This window comes from Drosophila suzukii, chromosome X (genome assembly GCF_043229965.1).
Source record: "Drosophila suzukii chromosome X, CBGP_Dsuzu_IsoJpt1.0, whole genome shotgun sequence".
In the NCBI taxonomy this organism is placed as follows: domain Eukaryota; kingdom Metazoa; phylum Arthropoda; class Insecta; order Diptera; family Drosophilidae; genus Drosophila; species Drosophila suzukii.
In genome coordinates, this window is record NC_092084.1 from 13,367,067 (window position 1) to 13,373,066 (window position 6,000).

Below are 6,000 nucleotides of genomic sequence, written 5' to 3' on the forward strand. Positions count from 1 at the left end.
GAGCTCAACGAGATATGATTCCTCGTTCTGACTTTTATTTTTATTTTGGCAGCCAAAAAACTGCGTTTTTATGGCAAAAAATAGAGTCAAAATTTTTGCGAAAAATGGAGATACCGATTTTTGTAAAAAATGCGACATTTTTTTTTTTTCAATCGTAGTTTAGCCAATGTAAGGCGTGCAGCTTGAAGACCGACTGTTTTGAGCAGCTTGCTAGATATGCTAACGATCACTGTCACTTTAAGGGAAATTTATTTTTTGCGATTCAGATTTTGGTCACTTATTAGTGGCCAAAATAAGTGCAGCAATAAAAAAACTTTCAAATACACTTTAAAGTATTTCAATAACAAACTAAGACTTATAAAAATAAATTCAATACTATAATATATTTACCTTTTAGGCATAATATTTTTTTTCATTACTTAATTAAACAGTGATATGTAAACATTCTAAGAAGAATATATTTATTTAATTAAATAATTTAAATTTAAATTTAAATAAATAAATATTCCTCTAAAAATAGGAACAATATTTAAACAGTTTCTAATATTAACTTAAGCACAACAAAGTATATTTTAAATCTAAAATAAATACAGGAAAAACAAATTATAAAAATATTTATATAAAATAAAAAAACAGAAACAAACAAATATATTTAAATTTTTACACTTATACATATATATTTTTTATATTTAAATTATTTATTATTTACATTTTTATTTTCAGTCGACTGAATAGCAAATCATCTCTAAGAGCCCAACATTGCCCAATTTCATGCGAATTCTGTGGGTAGGTGGGAAATCATTTTCGAGCTACTCCTCGATTTTCATCACGTCGCAGCCTCGATTGTTTAGAAAAAGTCGGAGAGTCGCAGAGTCGAAAAGTCGGGACTGGGACTTCAACGCTGGATCGTGACAGAATATGAATTGAAAGGGAAACCAGATTGTTTTGTTTGTGGGCCGGCCTGGCCTGCTCCATTGTACTCGATCACTCGTAGTCGTACCCGTACTAGTACGAGTCTATCCATATGGACGGATCTCCGAACACATATACATATATTTACACACATTCCAAGCCGGTGAAAATGTTCTACAACTTTGGCGAGCGGCTATTTTTAGACCCACACAGCACTTGGCAGGTAACTTGCGGTAACAGAAATAAATAACTTGGTCAACAGTTAGAGATATCAGTAGTGAGGCATTTGTTTTACGTCCCCTTGGATCATCATAATTTTGATGGATCGTCATCATCATCATCGTGGCGTGACGTCAGCGAATGTTGTTTTGCTTGTTGCAACGGAAGGCGCGCAAACATTCCGAATATTTGCGAAATTTGGCATCTCGAGTTTCAAATCCAACGAAATTGGACGTCATGAAACCGCACCATTCATTTCCCATCCCCCTTTTCCACACCCAAGGCGTTGTGGGCTGTCCTAGGTTAGTGTTCACTGTACTTGTGCACGTCGAGTGGGTGGGGCAACACGCCTCACTAAGCAGGGGGCGGTGTAGGGCGTGGCCTCGCTTGTGGGGTCAAAAGTCACGCCAAAAGCAATAAAAATACTAATATAAAGAGAGAGAAAATATCTTTAAAAATCATAAACAGTCTTAAAAATATATTTTTAAGCGATTGTATTGTATGATAACAGTGACAATAATAAAAAATGGAAAACAGGTTCCTAACATATAACATATAAAATGTTCAAGGTAATGTAAATCAACAGATAAAATTTAATTTATAAGAAATACCATCATAGAGTTTTTTTTATATTTTTGAAAATATTTAAGTTTACTTTACTAAACCAGGAAAAAAACAAATATTTATAATCAATTACTCAACAGGAAAAGTACCCAAAAATACACTTAGACCATGCTAAAAATTATAAATTTAGATTTCGTTTCAAAATGATAAGCTTATCAGAGCTTTTCTGTTCAACGAAAGTGGTTTTGTGTGTAAAAGTGCCGTCGCTTGGAATCCTAGAAGAAGTGCTTTTGGAAATGGCGTTCTATGGATGGGATATACATACATGTGTATTACGATTCCTAACATATCGGTGGGGAGAAGAGAGTGGGCCGACGGATCGGATCGGATCAGCTGTCCGTCGTCTATTTTGCGGTGCGCGAGAGTGGGTGGCGACACTGGGAGCGGAAGAGAGAGAGCTTCCGCTGTCGCCGTCGCCGGCGCTGCCGCCTTCTCTGTCTAGGTCTAGATCTAGGTCTATATGTTTATATGCTGAAAACTTCAGTTTGTCAAAGATCGCGACGACCGAACGAACGCCGCTAGAGAAACGCGCGCGCGCTTTGGCAGCAAAAGCCCGAACACGAAACCGAAACGCGTCCGAAACCGCACGCGAACCGCCCCCGAACCGCCCCCGAACCGCACTCGAAACGCCACCGAAACGCGTCCAATTTGTGTCCTGTTTTTATTCGCACAAAGTTCGATGACCAAAAAAACCGATATCGATTGGCAGCAGGAGTAATTTCAAAAAGTGCGCGCGCGTTTAGCGACGCTTTATAATCGCTTATATAGTAAATCATATACGAAACGAACTTTTTGTGAACTTTCCCCTTTTCTTTCCGCGGTTTTTTTGTTTTTGCTGTGAAACGTATGTATACAAACATTTGTATGTATGCACGGGTCTGTGTGCGGCAATTTCAGGCGTAGTTATTGGTTTTTAATGAACCTCTTAAATTGCCATTGAACAATGTGAAAAGTGCCAGAGAGCGAAACGGAAAATTATGCTTTACACTTATGATTATTAGTTGTGGAAATTGCAGCTTAAATCGCCATTAATCGGCACATATATGGGCGTGGGTGAATCGTTAAATAGTATTATAAGCACTGAGTGCGCAGTACAGTGCGTTTCGGCTTTGTAGGAACTTAGGGCTTGAAAACTTTTTAAGATGAGTTTATTAAGAATAGAAAATCTATCAGAAATATTAAGTTCTGTAAGCAGCTTTAAAAAAGGATTTTAAGAAACCCTTTATAAGACCGAAACGCACTGTAGGCAACTCTTTTACCTGTTACCTGAATGCTCTTACCCCCATCCCTTGATTACCAGTCTCTCACTTTCGGTTTTAATGATCGCATTGAATTGGAATGTCATCGACCAATTCGAATTTCAATCTTTACTTCGATTCCGATCCAATATCGGATCGTAGAGATATGGGGCGACACTTAGCCGGTATACACGCCCCAAAAACGAGACAATTACCCAGGAATGGGGCATGATTTCTTTTATTACTGTGTTTAGACCGAATCTGACGCCAAAAGGGCGACCCAAAAAATAAAAAATCGATTCAAAAAGAATGGGAAAAATCAATTGAACATCGATTGAACGGGGAGGGGGGACCAGTTCCAGATCTGTGGATAGGTATAGATAGCTATGGGTGGATAGGTGGGATAGATCGAGCTACGGCATGATGAAATTTCCAGAGCGTTTCAATGGCAACCGGCAAACGCGAACCATTTACAATTCCAATCGAATGGCAATTGTGGCTGACTTGCAGCATGATTCAAATCGAGGGCGTGGCAGAGGAAATGGGGCGGGGGTAAGTACCTATAGACTGCTGTACTCGATGACGCGGCCAGGCATTCTCGATACTCGATCGCTGGAAATCGGCAGATATAGACGGGGATAAAGAGATTAATTGTGCGGGTGTGAAAGGTAGAAAGGTTGGAAAAATTACCATTAGGTAGGGAAATATTCTAACTTTAATGGGATATTTATTTTATATTACAACAAGACTTATCTTTAAGAACCAAGATTTTAAGTTCTTGATAATATTTTCTAGAACCCCTTCTTCATTTGATCTAAGCTTGAGTGTAAACTGTATACATTCAAATATATGGGTATACATTTATTGTGATCAGTGCAAACTCCACCAGTCACACAAAACCATTTCCATCCATCAGCTAATCAAACAATCGATCAACGGATCGTTGCTTACGTTGCTTTTGCCCTATGCGACGAACACACACATCGCACACATGACGTATACGTGATATTTTTGGCCTGCTCACAGTGGCAGAGAAACCGAGAAAGATAGAAAGAGTTAGATACAGAGAAAGAGGGAGACACACGAATCTCTGTTGCTAGGGTGGCACTTTGTATTGGGGGTTAGTCAGCTTATAAATAATGGAATCTCATCTAGGGGCTTTCAGAAAGCCGCCATCAATTGTGAACTCGGAAAATTACTCAATCGAATCATATATCGTTTCCTGGAACTCTTACTTTCGTTTGAAAAACGTTTGTGGAAAGTTTAAGCTTCCTTATTACTTTAAATGGAAAACTATTTTGTTAAATTTCGAATAGAAGAGTTTTTCCCCATTGAATGTTTGTTATTTCAATGTCAATTTCTTTATGTAACTTCTTGCCATCTCATTTTCCTTCTTATTCTGTGACTTAAGTTCCCCTGCCTTCATTTATTTTTCTACTGCTTCCAACTAGTTCAAATAGATGTCTCAAATGATTGGACCTTCTGGCTTCGATGACCATCAAATCAATTGCATGTGACTGCAGTAAAATAGCACTCAACCACACACGCATAAGTGCATATTTATGTAATACACTTGGAAAAATATTTATGTAATAAAAAAAGGTTCCCAACTACATCTTAGGACTATATATTTTCTAATTCTAATTTTCTACAGTAATAAATAATGATTTTATTATTGTGTGTATCTTACTTTGAATCTTTTATTTATGTAATTATGATTTTGGTGATTGTTAGTTGACTATTTTTAAGGAGATCTTAACCTTTATGAGGGAATTTATAGCTAAATATTAAAAGTTCGGGCTAACAAATCATCTCAGCCCAAAGTTATATGATTTTTTTTGGTAAATTGTATTTCTAATATGAAATCTTTTATTAGGTAATGGTTTTTGGTGATAGTTAGTTAAATATTATTTTTGAGATTTTAACCTTCATGAGGGAATTGCCTGCTAAAAATTATTTAATCACCTAATCATTCATGATGATAAAAATTGGATAAATAGAAATTCAATGATTTAGACATGTTTTTCCCTCCAAGACCCTCATTTTTTTCCAGTGCCTATATTTTCTGGGCTGTTATGCAGTCAAAAGCCGTCACTTGGCTGCTTCTGTTTCACTTTATGTCTTTCTGTGTGCGTTTGCCGTTCGCCATTTGCCATTTAAATGAATGCAGGCAATTTTGAGCTGGTGATGTTGCCCATGCCGATGTGGATGTGGATGTGGATGTTGTTGTGATTTGCTTTGATTGGCATCTAATTTATGATTGACAGATACAAACGTCTCGGAGCAGCAACAATCGGGCCTACCGCAAGATCTCGAAAAGCAGCCAAACAGAAAAACAGGCGAACAGACAGTCGGATAGACCTTATGGTCGGATATCGGCTTAGCTCACGGTTGTCAATCAAGCTATTAAATAATTTACAAACACATATACAGATACAAAGATACACATAGAGATACAGATACAGAGACAGAGACAGCAGACTTTGGATGGGAATCGAATTTATGAACTAACGTCTTGATTTACGTAGTCTTCGCTGGCTGAATGCGGTTTGAAGCTTTGACACCTTGACGGGCATTGTCAAAGAGTTTCACACTCAGCAGCACTCGCACACCGGCTACCGTTCTATCGGATTACGCGGCGTATGCGCAATGTGGCCCCAAGACGAAGCGAAACGCAATGAAACGAGCCGAGTATCGAACTACCAACAGCCAGCTAAGGTGGCCAATAGCACATGCAGTTTATCAGTCAGTCAGTTCGTTAGATAGTCAGTTAGTCGGTTAGTCAGTCGGCTAGTTAGTCAGACAGTCTGTTTGGTTAGCCCCCACACAACACAAAAGTTGTCTGCCCGATATAGGCCACAATGTGGGGCTGTAAACAAAACGCGGTTACTGCTCGGCGGAGCACTGACATAACCGCTCTGCAACCGACTGATAAGAAACTACCATATCTATACATATACCTGAGTGTAATATGCAATTGACTGGACGGTGGGTGCCGTAATATACA